Source organism: Mytilus californianus, unplaced genomic scaffold (assembly GCF_021869535.1).
Source record: "Mytilus californianus isolate M0D057914Y unplaced genomic scaffold, xbMytCali1.0.p SCAF_34, whole genome shotgun sequence".
In the NCBI taxonomy this organism is placed as follows: domain Eukaryota; kingdom Metazoa; phylum Mollusca; class Bivalvia; order Mytilida; family Mytilidae; genus Mytilus; species Mytilus californianus.
This window is the reverse complement of record NW_026262684.1, coordinates 2414344-2428609: the sequence shown is the minus strand read 5'-3', so window position 1 is coordinate 2428609 and position 14266 is coordinate 2414344. Positions and strand designations below refer to the sequence as shown.

The 14266-nt window shown below is 33.8% G+C and overlaps 1 protein-coding gene across 1 annotated transcript in view; it reads right to left on the bottom strand.

Annotated features, from left to right (window-relative positions):
- The window catches only part of LOC127736638 (uncharacterized), a 202134-nt gene that overhangs the window by 49109 nt on the left and 138759 nt on the right, over window positions 1-14266 (bottom strand). The window lies entirely within an intron of this gene.

The following is a 14266-nucleotide window of genomic DNA, read 5'->3' as shown; positions in this document are numbered from 1 at the left end:
CTTCGTCTCATTAGGATTAACATTTATTAACCAATATTTAGACCATGTTGAAATATGTTCTAAGTCGCTGTTGAAGACACGCTCTATTTTGTATTGGCTATTACTGGAATAAGAAAAAATAAGAGCTTTCTCAGAAGCTTTTTCGCTTGATATTTTATGCATTTTTTCAACATTGTCACGGATAGCACATACAGTCATAGCTGTATGAGGGTGGTAAAGGATTATTTTCGTGCAACCTGTTTTGCCATTTTTATTTCACGTGCAGCCGTGAAAAAGGTTCGTTATTCACCGTGTTTCGTGAAATCGGTAAAAAGATCAACGTGCAAGAAATTTTTAATTGTTCGTACATCGTGAAATGACAATTTTATTTCGCGTTCTTCCGTGCAGATACCCTCCTTTACGCCCCTCTTTTATATGGAAATACAATATGATATTGGGGTGTCTCGTGATTGTTGTCAGCAAATCAAAATCATGGATTGTAATGAACATACGTGTAATGTAATTATTAGAATTTAAATTGTCAGAAACGTCAAACAATTTTGGGAAATGGAAGACTTCATATCTAGATTGAGATGATTAGATATAAAATTTTAAAACAAAAATTTTCACAGGGCAGAACGTTCTGTTGAATTAAGAATGGATTTGCCATATGTTAAATGCTTATGTAGGAGATTAATTTCATTCATCTCTTTTATTTAAAAAAAACTGATATAGGACAGAATATATATAACTTATATATATATCATACATGCAATATAATAATACAAAAATAATCGATTAAATTCAAATTCAAGAGAATGCTATCGCTTGGGATAAAATAATCGAATATGAATGCCCAACCCATGGTTAAATGGCCACAGACCACAATTAGTTCTTTATAACGCTTATTAAAAAAATGCACCAGGTCTTTTTGTCAAATTTTCATGCCCCCACAACTGAAAATTGGAGAACACATTGTTTTACCCCCGTTCGTCCGTCCGTCCGTCTGTCTGTCCGTCTTTCCGCCTGTCCTTCCGTCCGTCCCAATATGGGTATATAGTTATTCCAGATAACTCCTCCTACAGTTTCAATGCTAGAAAGTTTTCACTTTGCTGGCTGTTTGTACATATATTGAAGGTGTGCATGTGGTCAGTGTTTTGATTTTTATTGATATTTGCTCTTTTGGGAGATAGTTGAACTTTGTCATTTTTTGGAGTATTTACTTGCATAAGAGGTGCATAGCGTTTCCGGATAACTCCTCCTACAGTTTGAAAGCTAGGAAATTTTCAATGTGCTTGCTGTTTGTACATATATTGAAGGTGTGCATGTGGTCAAGAATTTGATTTTTGTTCATATTTGCTCTTTTGGAAGATAGTTGAACTTTATTTTTTTGGAGTATATACTTGCATTAGAGGTGCAAAGCGTTTCCGGATAACTCCTCCAACAGTGAACCATAGACCTATGTGCTCCCATGCTCAATTTTGTGTATTTTAAAATAACACTTTGCATCTGCGGGGGCATCATTTGTGTCTACCAGACACAATAATATCTCTACAGTGAACCATAGACATATGTGCTACCATGCTCAACTTCGTGTATTTTTAAATTACACTTTGCATCTGCGGAGGCATCATTTGTGTCTACCAGACACAATAATATCTCAAAGAAAGTTCTACATTGACTTCGTTATAATACAGTTACTTCAGAGTGGAGTGCGGGGGCATCGCTTTGTCTAGTTTATGTGTGTAATGTACAGGTGCATAGCGTTTCCGGATAACTCCTCATTCAGTGAACCATAGACCTATGTGCTCCCATGCTCAACTTTGTGTATTTTAAAATAACACTTTGCATCTGCGGGGTCATCAATTGTGTCTCCCAGACACAATAATATCTCACAGAAAGTTTTACATTGACTTTGTTATAATACAGTTACTTCAGAGTGGAGTGCGGGGGCATCACTTTGTCTAGTTTAAGTGGGTAATGTACAGTACAAGTCCAAAAATAAATCCAGCATTCAGAAAAATTGCATAATTAGCCAATACACATCAATACCCCTATGGACAAGTCAAGAGATGTTCCGAAAACTATAAATAATACCTTTTTGCATCCGGCCTAATCACTCTTTCCATACAAAATCAGTTAAAATACAACACCCAAAAATTTATTTCAGCGTTCATTTTTCATTTCCAAACCATAAAAACTAAGAAATGAATGAGAAAGGGAACGACAAAAAAAAAGAATAAAGAAAAAATACACTATAATTAAAGGGAACTATAATTGGGGTCTTGGGTCAAATGAAAACAAATTTACGGCTACCATGAATTATTTCTTGATTAATTTTTATTCTTACATGTGTATCTTTATTTATATTTTTTTATTTCTTTGACACCATTGGAAGCTCTCTGTGTTTTATATTGTACACATCTAGTGTTAGAGGTTGATGAAATCTTGCATTGTCTTTACTTTTATTTTTCATGATGTCCCAGTAGTCTTATGGATTATAACTTCATGTTTCTGTCTTTTTATTAAATGATTTGTTTGTAATTTGTTTTCTACATTTTACGCAGTCACACAGTCTGATAACTCAATTATCAGATATTCGTCACAATGATATATATTTGTAAGTTAATATTTGAAGCCTTTTTAAACTCTGTTTGCTTGGCTCATCTGCATACAGGGACTTTACAGCATCAAGATGCAAACAACCTGACAAGTCGGCATGACGGTTTGTACAATTATGTTATTACATCAGAAATCTGCGACAGTCTTGTTTGGATTTCAAACTTCTTTACGGTTTAGTGGCAGTTTTTCTTTTCGCATATTCAACAATATTTCGTGCTCGTCGATTACATTCCAACTTTACTACAGTACCTATTCAAATAAATAATGGAATAGCTATCGTAGACCAATTTAAATATCCCGCTTAGTTTACTGATAAAATTAATGATGAATGATCGTCTATGACGCGATACAAGTTCTAATATATAAACCTTTCCACTTCCTGTCAAAATCCAACATTGTGTAAATTTGTATACAAAAGATTTGTAGAACTGTCACCATTGGCGTATTCAGGCGGGGGCGTGGCGGGCGTGTGCCCCCTAAAATTTGCAAAGCATGGGTTGTCCTCAGCTTAATAAAGAATATTTCGATAATTTTACCTCAAAACAAATTTAAGTATGCGCGACCCCCCACCCAAACCTAAAACCCTGGATCCGCCTCTGGTCACACAGGTCAGGGTTTGTTAAGGGAACGAACATTGGATTTTCTTGGAGGGTCCATTTCACGGACGGAATAATTATTTTCACCTGTTGCCAGGCTGGCTTTTTATTTACTTTCACTTTTGTACACATTTATATCCGGCCTTTATCATGTTTATTTTCTCTAGTGGTAACCCCTGAAACGTAAGTGTGCCATAAATATCGAATGCACGTCGAACGGAAATTAATGCATTTCTTCATTACAAGTTGCATCATAAAATAACTCACTAATGAGTTTTATTCAGTATCCACAATCCAGCACAAACGGAGCATCGCTAAAAATATAACTATCTACAGACGTAAACAACGTCTTAGCATGAATTTGTCATATTGGAGTCTTTATTAGTCTTTAGATCTGAGGACAACAGACCCATATCAGACTGGTTCATGATACTTATGTAGAAAATTTAATCTTAAAATTGTGTATTAAGTTAATTGATTATTTGTATGTATTCTTGTATGCATGTATTTTATTTTTTATTGCTAGACCATTATGGGTGCCATTTTAATCATGTATAGAAGAAAAATGCTGATAACATTAATGTTAACACCGAGGGTCTTGATGGGGACCCTTCATTTCCGTATTGCTAATTATTTCTGTATGTTTTCTCTATTCTTTGTCATTGTTTATTATTTTGCTCTACTTTTCTCTATTCTTTATCCTTGTTTATTATTTTGGTCTACTTTTTTTATTTTTTTGCCCATTATTCTGCAGAATTTGCCCATTAATTATCTAATATGAAAACCTCATCTAGACTCTCATCAGTCTTGGTAAAATTTATCAAATATTTAAATTGATCAAACGGATATCAAAAACACTGACAACCCGTTGTATTACATGTATAAAATACCTTCTTAACCCCAATCTCTCACAACCGGAAGCAAATATTGTTCCTGGGGCGTGGGCCACCTTAAGTATGTATTGTGCGTTATTGTTGTTTAGTTTCGATCTCAAATCACAAGAAGATGTCTCCTTTTTAGAGTTATTGCCCTATATCGACATTTTTTACCGTTTTTCATAGTTTTCAATATCTTCAAATGTATTATAGATTGAGAGAAATTTAAAAGGAAAAATTATAAAAAAAGACATACACATAAGACAGATAGCCGTTATAAAGTAGATAGAAACTTAAACAGAAAAAAAATATCAGCAATTTAAAGATAAAAAAAAGAATTTTTAATAGCGAAATATTTGGTGACTTATTTTTTTGTTGTCATTTCGTTTTTGCCACAGCGTTGTCAGTTTGTTATCAGCTTATAAGTTTTGAATGTACCCTTAGTATTCCGCTTCTTTTTATATTATTCCTGGATCTCGACATTCCATATTGACTCAGTGAATCATATACTAGTAGTTCAATCTTTATGTTTTCATTGTCCGTCTTGATTAAATGTTAAAAAGTGCAGGCTCTATTAATTAGTTTAGTTGTTTGTTTAATCAGTTCGAGTACTATTATAAAATGTTTTCAGCATTACATATAAATATTCTTATTTTGTATAGGTCTTGATGAGAATTGGCAACGTCCACAAGTTTCATCTGTAGCTTGTGTCAAGAAGACGATGAAACCAGTACAGCTGTCACGTGGTGCACAGCATGCGAGGTATTTCTGTGTTCTGAATGTCAGAAACATCATGGCCGATCCAAGACGTCTAAAACCACCAATTCATGTCTGTACATGACTACCAAAACTTACCTGAATTCATGCTGATTATAAAGAACAATTGTGAGGACCACGACCTAAAGTATGAGCTGTTTTGCTCTTTTCATGATTCTGCCTGTTGCATGAAGTGTATAAAAGACAAACATGACAACTGTAAGGGTGTTGTTCCACTCGGTGAAGTTGTAGGAAATATTAAGTCGTCTGCTTTTGTGTCCCAAGTCGAAACGGACCTTGTCAACGTTCTTGAAAATCTAAAGACTATCAAAATATTTTTCTCAGAAAACCTTAGTGCACTGGAAAAGCAGAAAACAGAAGCTATAAGTCTAGTTCGTAACATGCGACTGTCAATTAATGACCACTTAGACAAATTGAAGAATGTTGTAAAATAATATAAGTTCAGAATTCACAAAATTACAAGATATCATTGGGAATTTGAAAAGTAAAATTGTTAGCAAAACTGACCAAGTTGAAGAAAAACAAAGGGATTTTTCTAAAATGGTCACCTTTTCTACAGATCTTCAAACATATTTTCGTCTACATGAAGTAGAAAAGATTATATAGAAAGGAGAACAGTATATTAAGAATTTGAAATCTGCAGACAATCTTCGTGAGAAGAGAATGAAGGTCGACTGTATTGATCTAGAGAAGGTAAGAAGGACAACAACGTAAGTAAAAAAAATGTCGATTTACTTATCACCTGACAATTTACAACTTAAAATAAAAGTGGAAGTTCAAGTTCAGTCTCAACGAAACCCAGTTTCTAGCATAGTCAAACCAATAATAAAGCAAAGATTTGAAATGCCAAAACACCCAATGCACATTTCTGGATGTCAGATATTACCAAACAGTGATGTGTTCGTAGACCAAGAAAAAGTCTTTTTTACTATTCAACAATGCTGGTGTATTTGTAAAAGAAATAATGACTTTTATTGATATGCCATCTGATATCTGTTATGTCAGACAGAGAGAGGTATCTGTTACATCCATCATCGACAAAAAAAGTGTTCATTGTTGATGTAGAAAAAAACAAGGTAGCGAGAAGAACAGTTCTAGATGCCGAGTGCTGTGAATTCGCACTCCACTCTGCAGTAACTGTATTATAACAAAGTCAATGTAGGACCTCTTTGAGATATTGTTGTGTCTGGTAGACACAAATGATGCCCCCGCAGATGCAAAGTGTTATTTTAAAATACACAAAGTTGAGCATGGGAGCACATAGGCCTATGGTTCACTGTTGGAGGAGTTATCCGGAAACGCTATGCACCTCTAATGCAAGTATATATTCCAAAAATGACAAAGTATAACTATCTTCCAAAAGAGCAAATATTAACAAAAATCAAATTCTTGACCACATGCACACTTTCAATATATGTACAAATAGCAAGCACAGTGAAAACTTCCAAGCTTTCAAACTGTAGGAGGAGATATCCGGAAACTCTATGCACCTTTTATGCAAGTGAATACTCCAAAAAATGACAAAGTTCAACTATCACGCAAAAGAGCAAATATCAATAAAAATCAAAACACTGTCCACATGCACACCTTCAATATATATACAAACAGTCAGCAAAGTGAAACTTTCTAGCATTGTAGGAGGAGTTATCTTGAATAACTATATGCCCATAATGGGACGGACGAACAAACGGACAAACAGGGGTAAAACAATATGCCCTCCAACTTTCAGTTGCGGGGGCATGAAAATTTGACAAAAAGACCTGGTGCATTAAGACAAAACGTTAAAAAGAACTAATAGATAACTTAATTGTGGACTGTGGCCGTTTAACCATGGGTTGGGCATTCGTATTCGATTAATTTATCCCAAGCGATAGCATTCTTTTGAATTTGAATTTAATCGATTTTTTTATTATGATATTGCATGTATGATATCAAGTTATATATATTCTGTCCTATGTCAGTTTAAAAAAAAAAAAAAAGAGATAATGAAATTAATCTCCTACATAAGCATTTAACATATGGCAAATCCATTCATAATTCAACAGAACGTTCTGCCCTGTGAAAATTTTTTTATTGAAATTTTATATCTAATCATCTCAATCTAGATATGAAATATCCATTTCCCAAAATTGTTTGACGTTTCTGACAATTTAAATTCTAATAAATACATTACACGTATGTTCATTAAAATCCATAATTTTTATTGGCTGATAACAATCAAGAGACACTCCAATATCATATTTTATTTCCATATTAAACAAAACAGCTATGACTGCATGTGCTATCCGTGACAATGTTGCAAAAGTGCATAGTTAATTTATATGTAGTGTAATAAATTTAGACATGCGCGTCTGCTTTGACCCGCTAATGAACTATTGCTGGTCTTCCTCTGATAACGCGATTTAATGGTCGAGCCCTTTAAATCGAATTATAATTATATGTCACCTTGTTTTTTGTAATAAATATAAGTCACTTTGCTTTTTGTAATCACATTTCATCTTGTTCTTGTTTTTGAATTATATTTCAAGGCCCTGTGGTTATCAGAAATTATCTGACCTCATAGACACTTCTATGAATATTATTGGTTGAGAGCCAACACGTGGAGACCGTGTATATATAATATTTGTTTAGTTGGTGTGTTTTATTTGAACGCACGGTTAGTAGTAGTGTTACATCCCTTTATAAAACCAATATACGGTTACTAGTAGAAAAGGCGTTGTTCTCAAAGTAAGATATATTGTTAACAGACATGATTATGATATGTTCATACTTTTAGACGTAAAAACATGTCTTTGAGACACTGATTTTCTCACTGTAAATAATTGAATTATCTGTTTTATGTGGTGTTAAAATTGTGATATCAAAATTTACAACTACGTCTTAATTACCCATATTAGAGAGTTGGTGAGATAAATTCGTTACATAGAGTGCCAATGACATATTACGATACACAGGGTTGGTAAATTCCATATAGGGTTCGAGCTTCGCTCCCTATAGCCACATATCAAATTTACTAAGTTAAACTCTGTATATGTCGAATAAAGACACTAGCATACGGTGTAACTAATATTATTACGTCATTACGTTTTACCGATAGTAGATAATAACATCACGATACCAATTTTATTTTACCAGAGGCGCATTTCGACAATAAATATATTTAAGTAATGGATACTTTATGGATACATAATGGCCACACGATTTAAACAAACAACACCCAAAATAATTTTTAAATACTAAATGAATATATCCGGGAAGGATTCAAAGGTATAGCAAAACCTGTACAGGAAAAACCTAAATCAGATAGTTAGAAAAGTTAAAAGTACCAGTTTGCCTACTTTATATTTCAATAGAAAATCCTGCCTTCTTTAAATAAAAAAATAGACAGAACAAAATACCAATTAAAGTATATTCAATCACATGTCACGGTAATGGATGTTCTAAATTTTATTGTGAGGATATGTTGTTTACAAACGACCGGAAAAAGTTAACATTGTTGTATAAGGATGTTGACTACATTTCCTCGATAGACAATACTATTTTCGGTTAAAAACTAAGACTTTAATTTTAAAATCTCAAAAGATATTGAGATTTTTTTGTCTATATAACACATTATATATACTGAATAAGTAAAATAATAAAATTTAAAATGTCTCATAATATTACTGATATGGTAGTGTAAAGCTTTCTTTGATAAAAAAAAACTGTTTCCAAACCGAAAAATAAATGAAATATTTATTTAAAAAATACTGCGACAGATCTCTATGATTGAACTATCTTAAGCATTATCAGTAGGTTAAACTGATTTCCGTAACTGCAGGTACGCCCACCACAAAATGGCAGACGGAAAGCAGAGTAAAATAAGGTGTTTAAATCAAAATTATTTTCAGTATTTTCGGTATTTACAAATGTGTCAGCGTATATCAAAACTTTATTTTGGACATATATGATGAACAGGGGTTGTTGTTAAACATGTTAAATGTGAAAATCAACAGTACAAAATATTAGTATGATGTTGTTAAAAAATTTCTTTAGATTTGAAATTGGAGAATTTGAAAAATAAGACAAATTTATGAACGTTTTTCAACGATTTTGTGTACTTTCAACACAAATGTTCACCTATTTTGAAAGCATTCAATATGAATATTTTGGAAAATAAAAGAAATGAGATAAATGAATTATTTGTTTTTCGATTTTACATATAGTTCAAAAGGCCCAAAGTTGAATGCAAAATTGTACGAAGATCTGTGTCAAAGTATCTCCTGAAGATGTACCCAGACTGGATCAAAGGGAACCTTATTAAAGTAAGACCCTTTGGCGACCATGAATATATATAAGCAAGTTTAAACCCAGTTACTGCCATCTGAGATTGCACTTGACTGTTGTGATTGTGGTTTTGTTATATGCACAATTCACCTTTCTCTGTATTCATATTTCATCATGTTTATGTAGTCTAGTTTTTGCCATCCACTTTTGTACTGTCTTAAAACAGTTGAAAATTGAATTTCTAGAACTACGTTCTGAAACTAACTACAAGAATCAATGCCGTCAGGACTGGCTGCTAGACACGACCGATCAGATATTACAAATAATCCATAATTCTATACCTTTAAGTTTCTGTGAATAACAGATTCAATAATTGAAAATAAGTTCCTAGCTGTAATTTCATTAGTTTGCCTATTCTGTATGGCTTTGACAAAGCTAAAATCTTCAGATTGACCATACATTTTATGAAAGAACACAGGAAAATATATCCATTAGGCCAAGCTTTTTTGATTGCCTCACATAATTTTGTTATATTGATATCATTTGTGCTTTTTATTTGAGCTTTGTTAGGATTTCTATTTGGAGTTTAGTTGTTTTGTTTGCTTTATGTCAATTTCAATAAAGCATTATTTTCCCATGTAGCAAGACATCTAGAGACATTTTATTGTTTACTACAAGAAAATATTCAGATTTAAGAATGAAATAAAGATAAGTATGAGAATGTGAAAAAATTTCACCACAAAATTTTACGTTTTAGTAGATAAGGTTTACTTCCGAGCAAATTGTGTTTTGTGAAAACTTCGAAACATCATATTCTTTTCATCTGTTTGACTGAAGACATGTAAGAATAAAATAAGGAGAAATGTGAGAATGTGGAAACATAAAATCAGAAAACATTCAACACAATTGAGGGAACAGGAGGCATCCTTCATGTCATTCAACTAGATGTTTGGCAACACGAAAATTTAGTTTTGGGGAATTTTCGATACATCATACACTTTATATTTGTTTGACATCCCCCTTTTTATTTACCCCATTCATCATATTCATCCCTTCGTAAATTTTACGGACGCCATTACGAGTTGGTTGACCGTATTGGAATGTCTGTTTCACAGATGACGACGGATATGTTCAAATCACCGTCAAATTGTAGCAACATGAGCAACACGACGGCGCCTGATGTCACTCTCGGTTTTTGGTGGTGTTCGAGTAGCTCAGTCTTTAGAACATCATCTATATATCCATCTACCTTAAGCCTTTACGCTTGGTACTTTCTGGAGATGAGTTACAATATCAATCATTTTGAGTAATTGATATTGTAAGTACGTTTTTTTATGCTCGGTATAGACTTCTTTTTCAAGGTACTATATCTTGTAAGAGTCCTGTATATAAGGCACAAAATGTTCATATTATAACTGAAGAATGTATGCAACATTCATTTTAATATGTTTTTTTTCACATGTCTAGATTGAATGTATTTAATATATTACTGGTGTGCAAATGTTTCATATTGTGTTTTTTGTTATATGCTCTGCTTGACATAAATTTGGTGATTGATATTCTTATTCATAGTTTTTGAGTAAAACATATAATTTGTACTGACATTTTGGAACGGGCAAAATTATTAAGTTTACAATTTGAAATCTAACATTGTGTTGTTACCGTAGATTTGATTCTTTTTGACATGGCTTCTGAGGGCTCGCTGCTTCGTGTAGTTTCATCAGAACAACACATGAGATTTCTGTGTATTGCATCGGATGATGCCCTCCTGTCTGCGTGCAATTGGCCCATGTGTTTGCCTCCCACTCCCCATCTAATTTTTTCCAGAGGTTTTGAATACTTCTTAGGATTGGTTCCCCCATAAGATGCACCTGACCATATTTCACCTACAGTTTGAGTTGACAAATGTAACGAACGACGAAGGGCACATTATTTATTTCCAGAGTGTTCGATTTCACAACTAAATTCAATAGGTGACATTTCACAAAGCTTTATAGCTTTTTGCCTATTAGGTTTCAATATATGTGTGCACGTGTGTATGTTTGTGAATATATATATATATATATATAACTCGTCTAAACATCAGCCCAACAATGTTAGATCTGTAAATTTGCTTTCGCAAATTTTTAGTTCTTCCCTCGCCGGGATTCGAACCCATGCTACTGAGATATCGTGACACCAAATCGCCTGCACTGTATCCGACGCGCTAGACCACTCGACCACTTAGGCTTCACAAAAATAAAGCTTTCGGTGGCCGGGTGTTACCTTTCCTCGTCAGTTTTAATCTAGCGTCGTAATACAGTACATGATATATAAGGCATGAAGATGGAATTGTTACAAATCAGCCGAATAATCTATTGTAAAGGATCCTACAAATTAATGCAAGATAGAATTTCTAGGACACTGTAACTCTTTCCACCATTCAATAAAATTTACATATGAATCATCTATGGAGAAAATAAACTTCCTCGACACTACGAGTTACATCAAGAACGGAACCATTATAACGGACCTTCATACCAAACAAACGGACAAACATCAATTCCTTTCTCCTAAAAGTTGCCATCCTAAACACTGCTCCCGTGGCATCCCATTCAGCCAGGCATTGCGAATCAAGAGAATATGCTCTACTGAAAATACGCAAAATGCTAGACTTGGACAACTACGTAAACATTTAGTTGTTCGAGGATACAATAACAACATCATTGATAGCGCTTTCGAAAGAGCAAACAAAACTAGTCGCCAAGAACTTCTAGAGTACAAAGATAAGAATAAAGCAGCTAACAGAACACCCCTTGTACTCACTTACCATCCTGATTTTAAAAATGTGTCTTCCATTGTTCAGAAGCATTGGAAAATTATAGAAAATGATTCAAATCTTAAAAAAGTATTTTCCTCACCACCAGTCATGGCCTTCAGAAGACCTAAAACATCCGTGACAAATTAGTGACATCTGTATTAGCAAAGCAGCCTACTCCATCTTCCGTTTGCTTCACACAATGTGGTCGAAGGAACTGCTTGTGTTGTAAAGCTTCCAATACAAGCAGTTCTTTCATCAGCTCCGTTACTAAACAAAATTATACCATCTACTCAAATTCCAACTGTAAAACGGAGAACTCAATTTATATATTAACATGTGACACTTGTGGCATTCAGTATGTGGGAGAAACAATGGACAAATTTAATATTCGGCTCAATAACCATCGTTCATGGTACAAAACCAACAAAAACTGTCCTCTCACAAGACATCTTCGTTCAACGGAACATTCTTTTGATAATGTTACTTTCCAAATTATAGAAGTCAACACCGAGTGGAACACCACGGCGAGAAGGAGAAGAGAAAATTTTTGGATCCACCAACTCCACACTTTAGAACCTGATGGTCGTAACGAAAAAGATGAGAAAAGATACAGGAAAGATAAAGAATAATTTAGTCCCCATCATCGTCCTTTTTATCCTGTAATATTGGCCAATGGACGTTGCTAACTTCAACTACCAATTTTGTAAAAATCTTGAACGTCATCCAAATTATGTATTATTTTCAAGGCAGCTAAATTCAAGTGCAACATATACATTGAGCTGCAAAATTTTCTTATCATCTACATCCGATTTCACCTGGATAGAAGCACGCTTGATAAAGCTAGTTAGTCTAGCGAAATATTGCGTTTAATTTCATCATTTTGTAAATATTTTAAACATTCTTATATTTACATACTAAATAGTGTGTTAAAATTACATTGTTAGGCAATCTTTATATATATATATATATATATATATATATATATTTTGAGGTAAATTATATGGCCTTCCAAATACCGTTTCGATACTTAACATCACTGAAGAGACATTAATTGTCGAAATCCGGATATGGTGTACAAATTTTTGCACCTCATGTTTGCGGTATACCATCTTTTCCGCAAGTTTATTGTTTTCTGTTTGGTATTTTATTAATAAATTAAGATCCATTTTTACATCTGGTGATCCGTTTATTTGGCAATCGCCATGGCAGTCAGCAGGGTTTAAGAACATCCGCTGTTCGACCTGCTAGTCAAATGCGTTTTGTTAAAATATACTTTTTCACTTTTTTGGTCTTTTGGAAAATGTTGTTTGTGCTGTATTTAGACCACTCTACCAAGAAATTTGTTTTGCATGCACACGTATAAAAATTGCGGTTTTTATCCAACGCAATCATAGGGTTGAACGTTGTTTTCAATTTAGACTTGTTTATATTTTTTCGTTTGGGTTTGTATTATATTTGCCTTCGGGTTTATATGTTTTGACTCTTCAAAATTCAAGAGTCAATCCCAAATTGAGGTAAATTATATGGCCTTCCAAATACCGTTTCGATACCTAAAATCACTGAAGAGACATTAATTGTCGAAATCCGGATATGGTGTACAAATTTTTGCACCTCATGTTTGCGGTATACCATCTTCTCCGCAAGTTTATTGTTTTCTGTTTGGTATTTTATTAATAAATTAAGATCCATTTTTACATCTGGTGATCCGTTTATTTGGCAATCGCCATGGCAGTCAGCAGGGTTTAAGAACATCCGTTGTTCGACCTGCTAGTCAAATGCGTTTTGTTAAAATATACTTTTTCACTTTTTTGGTCTTTTGGAAAATGTTGTTTGTGCTGTATTTAGACCACTCTACCAAGAAATTTGTTTTGCATGCACACGTATAAAAATTGCGGTTTTTATCCAACGCAATCATAGGGTTGAACGTTGTTTTCAATTCGAACTCCTGAGATATCGTGGCACCAAATCGCATTACACTATGCCCGACACGCTAGATCACTCGACCACCTCGGCTTTAAAAATTAAAGATTTCGGTGGCCGGGTGTTACCTTTCCTCGTCAGTTTTAATCTAGCGTCGTAACACAGTACATGACATATAAGGCATGAAGATGGAATTGTTAGAGATCAGCTGAATTATCTTTTGTAAAGGATCCCACAAATTAATGTAAGATGCGGTCACAAAAAGTACGTGTGAACAAGTGACGACTCTTCAACATATTTTATCCATCGGATCACCAGCAGTTATGGTGATACAAGGCTGAAAATACATTCTGTATATATAATTCGTCTAAAAAACAGCCCAACAATGTTCGATCTGTAAATTTGTGGAAGCATATTTTTTGTTCTCCTCT